The sequence below is a fragment of the Diplotaxodon limnothrissa genome, linkage group LG15 (assembly GCF_057381915.1).
Source record: "Diplotaxodon limnothrissa isolate DT_005_m linkage group LG15, D_limnothrissa_male_GT1.1, whole genome shotgun sequence".
In the NCBI taxonomy this organism is placed as follows: Eukaryota; Metazoa; Chordata; class Actinopteri; order Cichliformes; family Cichlidae; genus Diplotaxodon; species Diplotaxodon limnothrissa.
The window spans coordinates 24,478,632-24,498,309 of NC_140610.1; the positions used below are offsets into that span (position 1 = coordinate 24,478,632).

General features: G+C 42.8%; 1 pseudogene across 1 annotated transcript; it reads left to right on the forward strand.

Moving 5' to 3' along the window:
• The first annotated feature begins 2,691 nt into the window (after positions 1 to 2,691).
• LOC146617601 (multifunctional protein CAD-like) lies at positions 2,692 to 19,678 on the forward strand (annotated as a pseudogene). Its single transcript, XR_014906893.1, has 30 exons — positions 2,692 to 2,798; positions 3,915 to 4,054; positions 4,230 to 4,359; positions 4,494 to 4,636; positions 4,954 to 5,095; positions 5,193 to 5,364; positions 7,576 to 7,761; positions 7,889 to 7,998; positions 8,199 to 8,341; positions 8,480 to 8,611; positions 9,586 to 9,819; positions 9,911 to 10,132; positions 10,226 to 10,414; positions 10,943 to 11,067; positions 11,649 to 11,782; positions 12,154 to 12,266; positions 12,832 to 13,026; positions 13,116 to 13,195; positions 13,362 to 13,608; positions 13,912 to 14,010; positions 14,213 to 14,436; positions 14,634 to 14,816; positions 14,900 to 15,118; positions 16,707 to 16,874; positions 16,973 to 17,155; positions 17,865 to 17,969; positions 18,386 to 18,634; positions 18,740 to 18,821; positions 19,114 to 19,280; positions 19,460 to 19,678. The product of XR_014906893.1 is annotated as a multifunctional protein CAD-like (transcript).

Here is a 19,678-nt window from a genome sequence, read left to right on the forward strand (position 1 = left end):
CTGATTAGTCGACTAATCGCAAAAATAATTGATGACTAGTCGACTATGAAAATAATCGTTTGCAGCCCTACAACAGACAATAATCAAGTTTATATGAAAAACTATATTTTTCTATCTCCAAAAGTTGATTCTGTTCATCTGAACGTAGCGTTTTGTGGGAGAAACGTTTCGTCACTCATCCAAGTGACTTCTTCAGTCTCAGCTGACTGCAGGGTTCTCCAAATCTTATAAACAGTACATTTGCATAATGACTGAAACCAGCCCACTGAAGGAACAATGGGCTGGGAGGTCAGTTCCTTAATCATAATTATGCAAATTCTCATGACCGTTGATCAACAACCACTGACCAAAACCCACTGATCAAAGACCACAGATCAATGGCCATGAGTACCATTCACAGAGAGTTGGGGAATGGCTGCAATCACAGCATTGTAAGATGGCGAAAGATGTACCCTTAGGCCCCCTCCTCGATTCAGAGATGGTCTTTCCCTTTTCACGTAAATGGCCTCCTTGACTCCGCACTCAAACCAGCGTTCCTCCCTGTCCAGGATGTGCACATCCTCATCCTTCAAAGAGTGTCCACTGGTCTGTAGGTGTAAATAGACTGCAGAGTCCTGGCCTGACGAGGTAGCTCTTCTGTGTTGTGCCGTCCGCTTCGCCAGAGGTTGTTTGGTTTCCCCGATGTATAAATCCTGGCAATCCTCCTGGCACTTAACAGCGTACACTATGTTACTCTGTTTGTGTCGGGGGACCCGATCCTTGGGGTGGACCAATTTTTGGCGCAGTGTGTTTTGGGGTTTAAAAGCCACAGAGACCTGGTGTTTAGAAAAAATGCGTCTCAATTGCTCTGATACTCCTGACACATATGGGATCACTACAGGTTTTTGCTTGGGCAGTGGTTGTCCTTCTCTCCTGGATTAGCTGGAGCTTTCTTTAGGTGCCTTTCCCGCTTTGACAGAAGTCCAGCTGGGATAACCACATTTACTCAGGGCCTTCTTGATGTGCTGTTCTTCAGCTTTCCTGGCCGCTGTGTCTGTGGGGATGGTGTTCGCTCCGTGTTGTAGCGTCCTAATGACACCCAGTTTGTGCTCCAGTGGATGATGAGAGTCAAACCTTAGATACTGATCCGTATGTGTAGGTTTACGGTACACGTCACAGTCTAAGAAGGCTAACCTGCCCCTTTTCATATCCTCCCTGGTGAATTTGATGTGTCGGTCCACCGAGTTAATGTGATCCATGAAATGTAGTACGTCCTGAGATTTGATTTTCACCCAGGTGTCATCCACATATCTGAACCAATGGCTTGGTGGTGTTCCAGGGTAGGATAGCAAAGCCCTCTTTTCCACTTCTTCCATGTACAAATTAGCAACGATGGGTGAAACTGGGGAGCCCATGGCACACCTGTGTTTCTGCCTGTAGAACTGACCCTTGTATGTGAAGTAGGTGGAATGAAGACACAGCTCCAAAAGCAAACACACTTGGTCGTTGCTGAGAGTGGTCCTGTTGCTGAGGTTGGGGTCATCCTGTAATCTCTTACGGACTACCTCCAACGCTTCTGTGACTGTTTCAGTCATTATACAAATTTACTGTTTATAAGATTTGGGGAAACCTGCAGTCAGCTGAGACTGAAGAAGTCACTTGGATGAGTGACGAAACGTTTCTCCCACAAAACGCTACGTCCAGATGAACAGAATCAACTTTTGGAGACTTTCCTGGATGATTGAGAATGCATCAAGACGTTATTTTAATGTAATTTTCCTAACCTGACATTTAGCTATTTAGCTAAAATTTGCTTTTATATTCTTATGGAAAAGTCTATTTGTACATTTTTTATTTATTTATTTTAATACCAAATATGATTAAAAAAAACAAACAAACAACTTCCACGCTGCTGGCGGCGCGTGTGGAACACATTGGTCTCATCGTCCCGTCTGAACAAACTCTAAACTGTCAACCTAAACATATTTCCTTTGTTTTGCTTCTCCCGGATTGAAATTGGATTCGTTTCAACATTCAAAGGTTTGTTTTTGGCCACCAGATCTCATGTTTATTGGTGTTTTTTGAAGTATTTTGTGACTCAGTCTCATCTACATCTCTTGCTTCTGCGCGGCAGAACGTTCACGTGGAAACTGGGATCGTCACAAATGCTTCAGTTATCGGTATCTGCAGTTAGTGTAGAAATAATAGATTGTTTATTAGGTATTGAGGTCATAGGGAATGTAGTTTATTAGTGGGTGTCATAGTAGGATTTTGTTGTAGATAGAATGTAGCAATACACAATAAAAAATAGTCCTGGAAGGGGGGAACAAAGAACTGGATCGCAGGGCAGTGGGACATCTAACCCCCACCCTCAGGACAGTAGCAAGAGTTACTGAGGGTGAGGGGCAGACAATGGTGGATGGACATTTCCTTAAAAGGAGATGGGGGTCAGGGTGTTAGCATACCTGGCCACTGTACCAGTGTTTTTCCACTGTGGGGGGTTTACTGTAGGAGGAGGAGACCAGAGACTATAACTGTAGCTGCTGTGTAAAACTCTTCAGATCAACTTTAGAATAGGACTGCACTGTATGTAGTGTTGATCTCCAAACGCGCATTTGTATTGGGATTGGGAAATAAAGTGATACTTTGATACTTGGAAACATCTCAGCGTGATCTCTACCAGGACCAAAAGAATTGCAGAGACCGGCATTAGCTTCAGCTGTAATCACTACAAAATATGGCAACCCTGATCCTGGAGGACGGGACGACGTTCAAAGGCCGCCAATTTGGTGCAAGCATGTCGGTATCCGGAGAAATTGGTACGTGATTTATACTGTTTTAATTCACCTCAGACTCTCAGTTTATTATTGTGCATAGTCCACCTGTGTATAATATAACTCAGCATGGGTTAAACATTTGCTTTGGTACATTGTGTAATCTGGATGTGTGGTGTGGTTTGCCCCTTTGTTCCAAGACGCTCATGGTTCAGAGTTGTAAAGCGCCAAATCCTCCTAACGTTTCCCCCCCAGTGCCAAACTCCATTGAAAAAGAGTGGAATTTGGTGACGCCATCACAGCCATGCGCCCACCTCTACCTTCAGAGCCCACCTGTGTGTATTTTGGCAGGCAGATGTGACTAGGAAACTGCTTGCTGTGTCGTAATAAGCATGCCGAATTAAAGATAAGATAATAGTGATTTTGGATCAGGTCAGATTTTGACATTCAGTATGCGTGACTGCAGAGATGAGTCACGCAACGTTAAAATGATAAATAAAAATGTAAGCGTATGCTGGATGGAGGACGTATACCCGGGTGGAATGCGACTGTATTCCAGCCAGGTGTTATAATCCCTTCAAACGTTTATTACAGAAACACAAGTAGGTAGAACACAATAAAATAATCGACTATAGAGATCGAAAAACACATTTCGTTCTCAATAAACAGTCATATGTAGACAGTTAAAGATGCCGCATGAGTTCATTTAATCAAATGGGAAATACTGGTAATTAATGCACTTTCTAGTCTGAGTGATCACTCAGACTACAAGAGACTCCACATTTATCTGTATTTTCCAACAGCAACGACTGAAATAATTTTAATATCAGGTAATATGGGATGTCTTAATAATGAGACTGTTTATTATGAACTACAAGAAAAAAATTGGATATCGTCTCATGAGATACAACACTTGAGATACAAAGATATAATTGTACTAAATATGAGAGAATCATAATTATGAGATAAAAAGTCATCCAAGTCCTAAACCATAAGAGTTTCATTGTTATTGAAAGTGCATCAGTGTGCATTAAAAAGAAAAGAACTCAGTTTGCTAATATTCTCTGACTCTAAAGAAAAAACCTAATTATTATTAACTGTCTGGCAGATTTAAGCTCTTGTAGTTGATATGATGTACTCAAGAATGTTTTGTGTGTTTAGTGTTTCAGACGGGGATGGTGGGATACCCCGAGGCTCTTACTGATCCATCCTACCGCTGCCAGCTGCTGACCCTCACTTACCCTCTGGTTGGCAACTATGGTGTGCCAATGGATGAAGAGGGAGAGTTCGGGCTGAGCAAGGTAAGCGGTTATTTAAACTCCAGGTGAAAATTAATTTGCAAACTTATTAACATATTTAAAGTGGAAAAGCGAGTCAGGATTTTTCTTCTTTTCTTCTGTGGGACGGTTTTATCTGAATGAAAGAAGTCTTAACTCTGATAAAACACACTGTCTCATCTGTTGTTGTCTTGTTCAGTGGTTTGAGTCATACAAGATCCACGCTGCTGCTTTGATTATTGGAGAACTGTCTGAAAGTCCCAGTCACTGGAGTTCAGCCAAGTCACTGGACCAGTGGCTCAAAGAGCAAGGCATTCCTGGATTACAAGGTCAGAAACCCAGAATAAAAATGGGCGTAATTTAATTGGAAAACTGCTCAGCATCTGTAATATATATTAATGCATAAAATAATCAGATGCAAGCTTTTCAATTTAATGCTACAAACTGTTTCCATTTTCTTCAGGTGTTGACACCCGCTGCTTGACCAAAAAGATCCGAGAGAAGGGGACCCTGTTGGGGAAGCTGATAGTGGACGGGACTCCTGAGGAAAGTATTCCCTTCGATAATCCCGACAAGAGGAACCTGGTCCGAGAGGTCTCCATGAAGGTAACCACCAGGAGTTTTGTTACAGTCCCATCGAAGCTCTGCCAGCTCTCGAGTGCTAATGGAGGGCGTTATTTATGTTACTGATAAACTAGAAACTTGGAGATTTGATCTGTGGATCTAATTTTGTGAAGGTTTTTTTTAAAGCTCTAAAACATAGGAAAAGTTTAGCGCTCACACTTCAGCTCAAGTAAGAGGTTTTAAACTAAATAAAAAGCTTTTGTCTGTAGTTGTCTCAAAACATATTGTTTAGCAGGTAGCTTGCTGCTTGTTTTGTGCCTGTCAGATATTTAGATGTTTCTCTGTTTGGTTGTCTCCAGGAGCCAAAAGTGTTCAATCATAGCGGCAGCTTTCATATCACAGTGGTGGACTGTGGCATCAAGTACAACCAGATCCGCTGCCTGGCTCAGAGAGGAGCCCGTGTTACTGTCGTACCCTGGGACCACCCGCTGGACACCGCCGGTCAGGAACACGCGCTATGTCGGGGATTTTTCTTCAGGGGAACTCGTACCACTTTTATCAGTGGTTACATAAATAATTGTTTCTCATCTTTTTCCAGATTTTGATGGTTTGTTCGTCAGTAATGGTCCCGGGGATCCCCAGCTCTGTCAGGCCACCATCAACAACGTGAGGAAGGTGATCTCTGTGGACCAACCAAAGCCAGTTTTTGGCATCTGTCTCGGACACCAGCTGCTCTCTCTGGTCATTGGAGCCAAGACCTACAAGATGAAGTGAGTACCTCAAACTCAACACCTCCGTAACCTGAAAGATAAATTGTTAAACTTTGATTCTTAAGTGATTTTAAACTTTTACCAACGTTTACTATCAAAAAGTAATGGTGCTCCATTATAAGAAAATTGTATTCAATTATTTTCAGTCCTGTAAACTTAACATGATTACTAATTTCTTCAATTTAACACACCTCTTTCTCTTTGTAATAAATTCGAAACCCTTCCGCAGGCTTGTTAGCCAGTGCTTGCTCTGGTGTTGTTAGCTGGAGCTGGACTAAACAGCAAGTGATTTAAAAGCACAAGAAAAAAATATCCTTCATGAGCAACAACAAAAAAAGATCCAGAGTGAAGGTGGATGGTGTGAAAACATTTTATTTAAATTTGTTTAAGTTACCTTTGCTCCATCTTTTTACTCCGGCCCCACAGCTGCACTGTTGTGAGAACAGCTGGTCAGAAGCTGAATTTCATGACCTTTGGTGGAAAGGGTGAGCACATGTGAATGAAGAACTCACTGTATGTTCTAGTGTAGATGTGGACTTGTCTTAAAGTTGTGAAATAGGACGTCCTCATATTTTGCAAGCCTTCCTGGCAGGATCATTGTGTTGTGTTTCGGCTGTGTACAGGCAGGAGAAGGACCCAAATGCAAAACTCACGACAACCAAATTAAACTCAAAAAGCTGCTTTATTGCAGAATGGTATGGAAAACTAAACTGGGACATGGATAACTAAGGCTACGTTCACACTGCAGGCGAAAGCGCATCAAATCCGATTTTTTTGACCCTATGCGACCCATATCCGATCATGGTTTGACCGTGTGAACGGCACAAATCCGATATTTTCAAATCCGATCTGGGTCACTTTCGTATGTGGTACTGAATCCGATACATATCCGATGTTTCAGAAAGCGACTGCTGTTTGAATGGTCGTGTCGCATTAAATCCGTCTTTTACGTCACTGACACAAGACAGACGCCAATTATCAGCACCAGAGAAGCGCCCGAGAAGACACTGCGAACGCTTCCTGGCCATCCGGTGAAACTGTTGGGAAGACAACGTTGGAGAAACGTGAACATTTTATTTGTACTGTATAACACGCTCTCACTTTCTTTGTGAAATGCAGATTTTTGCTGTTCTCAGCACTCTGGCGTCTCCCTTATGATCACTAGAGGGTTGGATTGAGCGTCGTTGTTCTGAAAAAGGCTGAATAAACACGTCTGCCAAATTCTGTAGCCATATCTATTATGGGAGACTTTGTCGATGGCAGCTTTATCAGGCTGAGTCTGAAGGTCGGAGTGGGCAGCATGTGTCCTGCTGGAATGTGGCTGGCATCCCATCAGACAGATTACAGGTTGTTTGTGGAGATTCTTTCTGAAAGACTACAAGTGTCAAACAAGTCGTCCTAAAATGTGCTTTGTCTGTACCTGGATGAACAATCTAAAGGCCAAGTTAATTAATGTCATGGTCCTGGGTCGGTGACCCAGCACTTTTAGTTCGTTATCATTTTCTTGATGATGATTGTTTAAGTTCTGTGTTATATTCAGTCTGCCTCTGTGTCCGCGTCTGTATCTGTCTGTCTATGGTGTCACCCCATCTGTTTGTGAATCTGTCTGTTTAGTTCAATGTCTTGTCTGGTTCCATGTGTCTGAGTTTCCTGTTTTATTGTGAAGGTCTGTGTCATATGTGAGTGTGCTCAGTTTACGTTTCCCCTGTTCCGTCAGCTCAGATTCCTCCCAGCTGTGTTGCCCTCCTGTTTCTCATCCCCTGATTACTGGTGTGTGTATTTAAGCCCTGTGTGTTCTCCTGCCTGTTGCTGGTTCGTCTGTGTAACGCTGTGTCAGTCTGTTACCCTGTGTTCCACGGTGTCCTGTTCCTCGGCTGCTTCTCATCCCGTTGTCGTATGCTCCCAGGTCTGTTATTTTTAGTTCTCCCAGTTTAGGTGTATTTAGTTATTTGTTATGCCCCACTGTTTGTTTGCCACTACACCTCTGTAAATAAAACCACCGGTATCTCATCCACTGCCTGCATCTTGGGTCCTTCTTCCAACTCCACGCGGCTCGCCTCGGCAGCCGTGACAATTAAAGCTTCTGCTATAATAATGCCTCATTAGAGGGCACCTTGGTTAAGCTAAATGTATAATTATAGATTTTGTTAACTGTGGGAAATGTCTTTTATCCATCTTTTAATTAGTGTGTTATTTCCTCTTGTTTCTCAGGTACGGTAACCGTGGACACAACCAACCGTGCATCCATAATGGGACAGAGCGCTGCTTCATCACCAGTCAGAATCACGGCTTCGCTGTCAACCCTGACACTTTGCCCAAAGACTGGGACATGCTCTTCACAAATGCTAACGACCACACCAACGAGGGCATCGTACACAACACAAAGCCTCTGTTCAGGTAACAGTCGGTGAAAGATGGAGTCCAGTGGTGATTCACTCTAGAAGTGACTGGTTCTGGTACCTTAAGTGCCTCTGTACTGGCCGGAAAAAACCCAATTAAATCATTTGTGGTCCCTTTCATCCAGTGTTCAGTTCCACCCAGAGCACATGGCTGGTCCTACAGATCTGGTCGGCCTGTTTGATGTCTTCATTGAAACGGTGAAAGACCATAAAGAGGGCAACACTGGAAAATCTGGTATTCCAATTTAACTTTCATTTTTTATCATCTTAAATGTTGTGGTGCATATTAATTTATGTCTAAAGTACTTTTGTAGTTTTCAGTAGTAATTGGTATTTAATAGTAGTAATGTAACTATGCCTGTGAAGAAGAGAAACCCTTGTAAGTCTGGCTTGTGTAACAACTAATAAGTAGCAATTTGTGTGATATTTTTCCAGTGAAGCAGCGTCTGATGGACCACCTCACTTTCACTGGTTCCCCAAAGGCTGAAGGGCATGTCAGATCCAAAAAAGTCCTCATCCTAGGCTCAGGTGGACTGTCCATCGGCCAAGCTGGAGAGTTTGATTACTCCGGCTCGCAGGTCTGTGAAACAGGAGCTATTTGGTCTTATTTTGGGCTGTGTGTAAAGCGGAGGGTTAATTCAGGATTTAAAGAAGAACACTTGAACGCAGAGGACTTTTTTCTGTGCCTCCTGATGTTACTCTGCTCTGTTTTCCAGGCTATTAAGGCTCTGAAGGAAGAGAATATCCAGACTGTGTTGATCAATCCCAACATTGCCACTGTCCAGACCTCCAAAGATCTGGCTGACAAAGTCTACTTTCTGCCGATTACAGCAGAGTACGTCACTCAGGTATGGATTCTCTCTGTTGCAACTCTGTGACTGATGAAAGAAGAGAAACTGTGGACACAGTGAAATTTGTAGGTCAACTGTTTTTTGTTTGTTTTGTTTTTTCAGATCAGTCAGTATTGACCCCAGCTTGTGTTTGTCTAAAAGACTGAGGGGGTCTCACATAATCACAGCCCACCAAAGAACACAGAGCAGTTCTGTACAGGTGTGTTTGTAGCTTTGGTGACTGTTGAAGGTAGTTCAGTCTTCTTTTGTGTCTGTATTGTAGGAATTGGGACAGTGGGTTCTAGGACAACCTTTATTTTTATTTCTTTACTGTGGATAAGATACTTTTACGTGGTCCATCACTTTGTTTGGTTGAACACTTGAATGCAGCACAAGTGTTTAAAAGCAAAGGCAAAACATGAGCTTTGTGTTGCAGCCCTTAAATCCGCGGCTCCATGGAAGTCATCATGTAAGATAAAGGGTGGTGCTGGTGGACTAAAGAGAGCTCGTTGCTCCACTCTGGTTTTTATATAGATGCAATATAGAGACAACAGCCAGTAATTAGTAAGAGGAAAAATAAGAGTGCGGATTAATAATGATAATGAAAAGAAACAAGTTTGAGGACAAATATTCCCTCAGATTTTTACCTTCTTTGCCCAGGTTTATTTAATGTAGTTTATGTTATTATTTTTATTTCTTTTTAAATTTCAGTGTTCATAATACGTTTCTGTAAAAATGTGCTGGCTCAAAGATATAAAAATCCCTGCTCAGCTTTCTACCTGCATCCATCATATGGCAGTATAGAGTGGAAACGAAGAGGCTAAAAGGCTTTTACAGTAAAAAATCAAAGATCACTTAAGCTGCTTTTAGTTCAGTTGCAGACTTCCAAATGTCTTGGACGGGATGAAATTCCCAGTGTGAAATCCACAGAGCTGTTTGTCTCATTTTCATGTGTTGTGAGTGCTTCGTGTCATTACATCTTGTTGTTACAGGTGATAAAAAATGAGCGCCCGGACGGCGTCCTGCTGACTTTTGGAGGTCAGACTGCTCTGAACTGCGGTGTAGAGCTGACCAAGCTGGGCGTTCTGGAGAAATATAAAGTGCAGGTTCTGGGAACTCCTGTTTCCTCCATTGAGATGACCGAAGACAGAAAAATCTTTGTGGAGAAAATGGAAGAGATCAATGAGCATGTAGCTCCCAGTGAAGCAGCTCTGTCGGTGGAACAGGTGAGGAGACGTGTTCGCTTATAAATTAATAGCTTCTGGATTGTTTTTTGCCCCAGTGAAGTCTAAATTTATCTGATTAACTCTGCTGTAGGCGGTGGCAGCTGCTGAGCGTCTTGGCTACCCCGTCTTGGTTCGTTCAGCGTTCGCTCTCGGAGGCCTCGGCTCCGGTTTTGCCAACAACAGAGAGGAGCTGACCTCTCTGGTAACGGCAGCATTCGCTCACACCTCTCAGGTGCTGGTGGATAAATCCCTGAAAGGCTGGAAGGAGATCGAGTACGAGGTGGTCCGGGACGCCTATGACAACTGTGTGACTGTGAGTAAAAGGAGACCAGAGAACAAACGGTTTATACTCACTAAAAAAAAAACTGAGGGCGATTTAAAGTGGCTGTTGTTTCCTCTTGTTTAGGTGTGTAATATGGAGAACATCGACCCACTGGGTATCCACACTGGGGAATCCATTGTAGTGGCTCCCAGTCAGACGCTTAATGACCGCGAGTACAACATGCTGAGAAACACGGCCATTAAAGTCATCAGACATCTCGGCATCGTGGGAGAGTGTAACATCCAGTACGCTCTTAACCCCGAATCTGAACAGGTAAGCATATATGTGAAGACCTGGGTGATGAAAAGCACAAATAGGACTGTTCACCTATAAAGTGGATCTGTTTTGCATTTCCTTATTTTAAAGCCAGTGACATGCTGTAATGAATAGTACAGAAAGTGTAGGTATATTGAAATAAGCATGGGTGGTAACATGACTTGAAGTATATACAGTTTATATGGCTATAGGATGTACAGAGTGTGCGGCTGGATCTGCAGATAATGTAACAGCCAGGTATGTCAACGGCTTACATTTACTGTTTTGGCTCCATAACAAGGTTGTAAAAAGCCTTTGCTATGTAAATCCTAGTTCAATAAGTTTTAAAAGAAAATTGTTTTAGGTATCAATGTGACCAAGTTCATTTCATACAAACCAGGAATAGATTTGTATGAATAGGCTTTATGTATCAGAACAGGCCTTTAAACAGGTCTTGTGTGCATGGGGAGCTGGTATTCCTGCTCCTGGTCTAATTCCCGTAATGTCTGTGATTGAATTGTATCTTCTATGTATAATGTGTTGCAGTACTACATCATTGAGGTGAATGCCCGCCTGTCAGGGAGCTCTGCTCTGGCCAGTAAAGCGACTGGTTATCCTTTGGCCTACGTAGCAGCTAAACTTGGTCTGGGGATCCCACTGCCACAGCTCAAGTACGTCTCTCAGCTTAAGAACGGCGGATAATGAACTAACAGGGGCATCGCTGCTTTTACAGAATGATGACATCCAACAAAGACGTTCCAGTATTCTGCCAAACTGAACATTTTTTAAAAGTGGGGTTTAAAGTATTCAAGCTTAAAATCAATTTTTGTATATTAAACGACCAAAAAATAATTGTGACGCATAGATGCCTGTAAAGTAAGGCAGCACAGACTCTCTGCCTTCACTGCATGTGGACCCCACAGTGTCACACAGACCCAGGAAACATGTAGCTAGTCAATCATTACACTTAAAGACATCTGATCATTGAAATTCAATCTTTTTTTAGTATAAACGTGCTCACAATTTTTCATCAGCAAAGAAATTTGGAAACAAGATGATATTCATCACCTGCACAGCTGGCAGTTTGGTTAATTTGAAGTTATTGTTTTGACAAAGCTGCTTTGAGCAGTTGCAACATAAGCATTGTAGTTTTTTAAATTTTTTTGGCATAAATGTCTTAACTGTAAAGCGCCTTTAAATTAAGCGATTCACCAATGAAAAATATTTGCACTGCATCTGTATTTTTGTCCAGAAACTCAGTGACAAACTCAACGACGGCAAACTTTGAGCCGAGTTTGGATTACTGTGTGGTGAAGGTGCCTCGCTGGGATCTCAGCAAGTTCCTCAGGGTTTCCACCAAGATAGGCAGCTCCATGAAGAGTGTTGGTAAGAGGCAAAAGCGAGCTTGGAACAAAAATATGTTGTAACAAATTGTAAATAGGTAGTAGATTTAGTACTGTTAGTATTCCAGAGCATTTTAAAAATACTTAGTTTGGTCTCAGTAAAGCTAACAATAAATTCAGATGGTCATTTTTTGCACCTACTATGTTTTTTCTTTCTTTTTTATTCTTATTTATTCATTTTTTCTGCACTGCTATCACAGCAGATTTCTCCATGAGGGCATTAAAGTTTTACTCTACTGCTTTATTTCACAGTTTGATTATAAAGTTAACCTTTACCAGTGCGGGCAGAGAAGCCAGTAAGTCAGGTGCTTATTATGGATATTGTGCTCAGTGCTTGAACCTTTTCCTCGACAGGGGAGGTGATGGCTATTGGTCGTAGCTTTGAGGAAGCCTTCCAGAAAGCTCTGAGGATGGTGGATGAGAACTGTGTTGGCTTTGACCACACCATCAAGCCTGTCTCTGAAAAGGTAACCTCCCATAGCTGAAGTCCAGGTTAAATGGTTGTACTGGTTAAAAAATGCCTTGCTGCTGCACGACCTGTTCAGTGCACAGTGTCAGCAAATACTTTATCCCAGGTTGAAAGATTTTTAACCATTTTCAGCCAAACATGCAATGATTTGCTTCATATTTGGTCAGAACACAACATTAGTGCTTTTGCTATGCAATGCCATCGACTTTTAAGGATGAGTGATGGTGCTGCACATTAAAGCATGTTGATCTGTTTTACTACGCCTCTATTAGGATGGTGACCCTATAAATGATTGTGATAAGGACATTTTAAAAGGTCAAAACTGTATTGTTCTGTCTTAACGGGACCAGTAGATGGTGCCAGATCTCCCCTGAGCGATCTACTACTGTAATGCTTCCTGCTTCTGGGTTTTTTGAGGAATGTTTCATTGCATGCTGTTAATCATGTTCTGCTACTATGTGTGTGGCTGATTTATTTTTATTTATTTATTTTGAGAAAATAAGCCCAAATGTCTGTGCTGATGCTCATGGCTGGCAAATAACTAGCAGCACTTTACTTCACAGTTAGTATGTTGTGCTCCCTCTGCTTACCAGGAGTTGCAGACTCCTACAGATAAGCGTATCTTTGTGCTGGCGGCAGCATTCAAAGCTGGCTACACTGTGGAAAAGCTGTATGAGCTGACCAAAATCGACCGCTGGTTCCTGCACAAGATGAAAAACATCGCCGACCACGAGCTGCTGCTGGAGACCTACAATCAGGTAAGGCCGATAAGACATAACGTGAAAAAACTAAGAGCTGTTCGAAATGGATTAAGATGCTGGATTAATTTCCTTCCGTCCAGGATGAGAGCTCCATGCCTCCAGAGGTGATGCTTAAGGCCAAGCAGCTGGGCTTCTCAGACAAGCAGATAGCACTGGCTGTACAGAGGTGGGTAGGAAAGGAAATAATCACTGTCTTAGTTTAACTTAATGGTAACTTTCTCTGTGATTAGGGTATTATCAGCATGAAATGTTATTTTAGATAAAGTGCTTTTAAAGAATCCAAACTTCCTTGGTTTGTCCTCTATCACTGAATCCACGTTTCCCTCTAACAGCACAGAGCTGGCCGTCAGAAAGCTGCGTCACGATTGGTCCATCCTGCCAGTGGTGAAGCAGATTGACACAGTGGCGGCTGAATGGCCGGCTTACACAAACTACCTGTACCTGACCTACCACGGCACAGAGGACGACCTGAGCTTCAACGATCAGCACGTCATGGTGATCGGCTCGGGCGTGTACCGCATCGGCAGCAGCGTGGAGTTTGATTGGTGCGCTGTTGGGTGCATCACCGAGCTCAGGAAGGTAAGGCCTACGTGAGACTTTAATACCGGATGCTCTCTTTATGACTGAGTTAGTCTTTTACCTCACTGAAATTGAATCCAGGGAGCAGGAAGAACCGCCTCCATGTTCAGTTCATCTCTTTATTTCCTTTACTAAACTTTTTTTTTTTTTTTTTTAGCTTGAGAGGATTAATTTACTTATTTATGAAAAAACATACAAATTTAGATCTTTTTTTGTCATTTATTGTGTTGATTATTACACGTATTATTACACCCCAGAGCCAGTAATCCAAATGTTACGAAATAAGCATCAAACCATTTGCAGATGGGCTATAAGACCATCATGGTGAACTACAACCCCGAGACAGTCAGCACAGACTACGACATGTGCGACCGCCTCTACTTCGATGAGATCTCCTTTGAGGTAAGTTTTAGCTGATACGGGAAAGTGTGATTGTGGTGAATGTGACTTGATTCAAGTCTCACATTTTGGGTGAAAGTAGCCTCTGGGCTCTTTGTTGCAAGTCATCCCCTCAAACTTTCTAACACTGTTATTAATTTCCTTGTACACGTATTAATCTGCAGTGTTTCGTGGTTAGAGATGAGTATTTCTATGCATCTTTCAGGTGGTGATGGACATCTATGAAAGGGAAAACCCAGAGGGAGTGATCCTGTCTATGGGAGGCCAGCTTCCCAACAACATTGCCATGTCGTTGCACCGCCAGCAGTGCCACATCTTGGGGACTTCGCCCGAGTTCATCGACAGCGCTGAGAACCGGTTCAGTTCTCCCGAATGCTGGACACCATCGGCATCAGCCAGCCGCAGTGGAAGGAGCTCTCAGACACTGAGGTACAGCAGACTGACGATGAGCTCGTTTTATGTCACCGATGTCTCGGTCTGTAAAGTTAAAGATGTTTAACCCTCAAATGTTGCCTTAATATGCTAGTAAATTATATTTACTGTTATTTACTATTGTACATACAACACTAAGAAAAATAGTTGCAAAGCCAGCGTTCGATGACGTTTACGTTTCTTCTTTGCTCTAGTCTGCTGTGAAGTTTTGCGAGACGGTCGGTTATCCCTGCCTCGTTCGCCCCTCGTATGTTCTGAGCGGAGCGGCCATGAACGTCGCCTACAGTGACAGCGACCTCGAGAAATACCTGAGTAACGCTGTAGCAGTGTCCAAGGAACACCCTGTGGTCATCTCTAAATTCATTCAGGAGGCTAAGGTAGTTAAAGACCTGATAATTACAGCAGAATTATTGATTATTATCAAGTTGAGTTGAGGCTGTACTGTTTATAAATTTCGCAGGAGATAGACGTGGACGCTGTCGCATGTGACGGTGTAGTGATGGGCATTGCGATTTCTGAACACGTGGAGAACGCTGGAGTTCACTCTGGTGACGCCACCTTGGTGACACCGCCTCAGGACCTCAATCAGAAAACCATAGAGAGGATCATGCAGATCGTTCACGCCATCGGTCAGGAGCTGCAAGTCACCGGGCCGTTTAACCTGCAGTTAATTGCAAAGGTAAGAAGTACATGGAAATACTGTTAAATGCTGTTGCTGAGGACGTGAATTTAAATTGTTACTCAATGCTGATACTTTATGTAGCTTTCTTACAGTATTTTCCAGATTCCGGTAATAAACAGAGTCAGATTTAGGGAGACTAGTCTTCTTCTTCTGGCATTTAAGGCTGAACGGGGAGTTGTGGTATAAAAACGTATAGTTTTGTAAAGTTGGCACAGTTGCTCAAATTAGCCAAGCATGATCGACCTTTTTAATCCCCAACCTGCTGGCAGAAATGTCCACCTATTAAAAAACACATATCTCTCTTCAGAACTATGACGCCTAAATAAAAAAACCTTAGTTTATATGGTGAAAAATTATTTGAGAGAAGCTTGAAGAGCTGCTGCTCCTCCACATCGAAAGGAGCCAGATGAGGTGGTTCGGGCAACTGACAAGGATGCCCCCTGGATACCTCCTGGGCGAGGTTTTCCGGGCAGACCCAGGACACGCTGGAGAGATTATATCTCTCGGCTGGCCTGGGAACGCCTTGGTGTTCCCCCGGATAAGCTGGAGGAGGTGGCTGGGGAGAGAGAGGTCTGGGCTTCTCTGCTTGGGCTGCTGCCCCCGCGACCCGGCTCCGGATAAAGTGGAAGAAAATGGATGGATGAATGAATCTTGAAAATGAACAAGTCTTCCAGTACAGAGTAAAATGTGAGAGTGAAAATATTGCGTGTACTTAATAAAAACATAGAAATGTTTGGGGGTTATTTTCTGGTGTAACAGAAATATACAAGTGCTACATGGATTTTTTTTTTTTTTTTTCAGGTGACCTCATTGTTGTGCTCCTGAAGCTTTTAAAAGGCAGCTGGGGTCATTTAAAAAAACAAAAAAACTATGCGTCAGAGCAGCGGTCCCCAACCTTTTTTGCGCCACGCAATATGACCGACAATATTTTCACGGACCGGCCTTTAAGGTGTCACAGATAAATACAACAAAATAAAACTAGTACCAGTACCAAAAAAAGATTTATTCATAACACACATGAAAAGATCCAGGAAAACAGAGTTAACGATAAAAACGATAACAAAATAACGCTGAAAACTGATTAAAAACCCTGAAAACTATACATTTCACACCTGAGCCTCAACTCTCGCGGCCCGGTACCAAACGACTCGCGTACCGGTCCGAGGCCCGGGGGTTGGGGACCGCTGCGTTAGAGCGAGTACCAAGGACACCAGGAAAGCAAAGATTAATGCAGTGTTAGTTTTTGAGAGAAGCTGAGCTTGGTGCCAGTCGTTCATATAAGAGTTATGTCATCTTCATGCAGAGCAAGCAAACTAACAAGTTACCTCCATGAAAAATAAAAGTAAATGTGATGCTTTTGCTGTAGATTTGGGAAAACAAGCTACAGATATGTTTCTTCCCGTTTACAGCCACCACAGATGGCATTGTTTGTCCGTTACTTTAAGGTGTTTACATTGTAAAGTACAGACCCTGAAAGTCCTCTTTAAGTTGTGAAAATTAAGCTGTGTCAATAATGCAAAGGACAGTTATGTCTTCTATCAACACTGGTCAGAGCATTCATTCACCGCTGTGTTTTTTCTCTCAGGATGACCAGCTCAAAGTGATCGAGTGCAACGTCCGAGTTTCTCGCTCCTTCCCCTTTGTGTCCAAGACGCTGGGAGTGGACTTGGTGGCTCTGGCTACCCAGTACATTATGGGGGAGGACGTGGAGCCAGTGGGCCTGATGAAAGGGAAAGGGATTGTGGGAGTCAAGGTAAGCAGTGTGGAAGCAATCATAAATTTCCCTTCATGTTAAATCACTTTTGTCTTCTCATCTGACTGAGCATCACGGATTGCTTCAATGTCCTCCAGGTCCCTCAGTTTTCTTTCTCTCGGCTGGCCGGAGCTGATGTGGTGCTCGGGGTGGAGATGACCAGCACTGGAGAAGTAGCTTGTTTTGGGGAGAACCGGTACGAGGCTTACCTCAAAGCCATGCTCTCCACAGGCTTCAAGATCCCCAAGAAGAACATCCTGCTCTCCATCGGCAGCTATAAGGTACTTAAAGGTTTCGACTGACAAAAACACAACAGATAGGGATCCAGATGTGAACAGTGAGTTCAGCTCACAAGTGATGCAGCTGGAAGTACGAATGATGCATTTTAGTGGCACATTAAAGGTGCAGATGTTTTTGTGGCTGGTCAGTCACATGGGAATAAACAACAGATTTTATGCATCTGCTACTTTCCTAACGAGAAAAGCAACAAACCTTGATTATTTGTTTTTGCAGCAGCTGTTGATGATTCCACCAACAGCTGATAACTGTAAATATTATCACCATGAGACCAGATGTAGTTAAACTCGATCAAAACTATCTCAGCAACACAAATGGAATAAAAATCATCGAACCACATTTATTTTTCTGCGGCGTTGAAATATTATGATCTGTTTGCCTGAAAATATAAAAACTATATTAAGGGGCGACCGTGGTTCAGGGAAGTCTAAAGATATGAATGCTGGGTTAAAAAAACAGCAAATGGAACTGTATGAAAAGGCCATCGATGTCAGATAAGATGAGCTGAAACTGAAACTGTCTGTCTACCACAATAGATTTAAGAAGTTTAAGAGTGATCTGATTTTAAGGAGCAGCTGCAGAGTGTTCCGGTTGTGTGAAGCATAGTAAACGAAATAGATTTTTCCAGCTTTCAGCACTGATGTTATGATTTTATTGTTCATCCAAACTATTTGCATTGACTTGTGTTTGCAGAACAAGAGTGAGCTGCTGCCCACCGTGCAGGCCCTGGAGTCTTTGGGATATGACCTGTATGCCAGCATGGGCACGGCTGACTTCTACACAGAGCATGGAGTCAAGGTAATTCTTTTAACACAGGCTTCGTTTTTTGGAGTAACAAACTTTATTTAAATCAAAATCGACTTATTTTGCAGTGGCACATCTGTGAGTGACTCATGAATATGGTCGTGTTTGTGTGTATTTGTTTTTAAATGCTTTAATCCTGGTAACCCTTTACATCTTTATCATTCCTCTTGAATTGCACATTAAACCAAAGATTCCAGATGAGCAGCACTTATACATGGATACAATGTAACTGTAAAAATGTTTTATTTTGCTAGAGCTTTTGAAAAACAGCAGAAATTTATTTAGAAATGTCATTGTTCATAATTGTGGCGTTCACTTAAGTACTTTAATACTTAAAATATAGTGTTATTAATCTATGACAGGATGAAATCAGGATAGAAACTTTAAGTTTGTTTTGTCTCCTTGTACAGGTGACTGCAATCGATTGGCCGTTTGAGGAGTACGACAGCGATGAATGTGCCACCAAAGAGAAGCAGCGCAGCATCATGAACTACCTGGAGGAGAACCACTTCGACCTTGTCATTAACCTCTCCATGAGGAACAGCGGCGGTCGAAGGCTCTCCTCCTTTGTCACCAAAGGCTACAGGACCAGGCGTATGGCTATCGACTACTCTGTCCCGCTCATCATCGATATCAAGTGCACCAAGCTCTTTGTTCAGGTACGCGATCTGTTTTTTTCTTGTTGTTTGTTTTTTGTTTTGTTAGGATGTTTGTGTGATGTGGTTCTATGGGAACATGATTAATAAAGGGTGACTCGTTTGCAGGCTCTTCGTCAGATTGGAAGGACTCCACCAGTGAAAACTCATGTTGACAGCATGGCATCCCAGACACTCGTCCGTCTGCCCGGTGAGTGGTCGTAAACGGCAACAACAACACTAATGTAATGTTAGATGTTTGTTTCTGAAACAGGAATTCTTGAGTCTTTAAAGCAAAGTTGTTCAAAGACTGAGGTTCTTTAAACAGTAAATACTTCATCCTACTAAAAGCTTTACTAATTACTTGCACTAATAGTTCAGCTTCTCATTTTAATTCTTTTTCACATAGTACTGTTTTTTTCTAAATATTTGAAGTCGAGCTATGCAGACAAACTAGTACAAAGATACCGGGTGAAGTATTTTGGTTTTTGATTGAATCACAGGTCTGATCGATGTCCACGTTCACCTACGGGAGCCTGGCGCCACCCATAAGGAGGACTTCTCCTCAGGCACAGCAGCTGCTCTGGCAGGAGGAGTGACCCTGGTGTGTGCGATGCCCAACACTTCCCCCGCCATCACTGATGCTAATAATCTGGCTCTGGTGCAGAAGGTAAACCCACGTTTTTAAATTGTATTCACTTTTTAATCTGTTGGCTGATCCTGTTAATGCAGAAATGTTAAGATTTTTGTTGGCAGTGACCAGAAAGGACAAGATTAGAAATGAGTACTTCAGTATTCAGTAAAATTTGAAGCGATATGACATTGACTCCTGTTATATTGTGTCACCAGTTAGCCAAAGCAGGCAGCCGCTGCGACTACGCCCTGTATGTGGGCGCTGCCACGGACAACGCTGCTGTCCTGCCGCCCATCGCCAGCCAGACCGCCGGTCTGAAGATGTACCTGAATGACACATACTCCACCCTCAAGATGGACAACGTCTCCCTGTGGCTGGAGGTAGGCTGGATTTTAAGTGTTGCTGGAAGGCCATTAGAGATGCTTCAGCCCTAA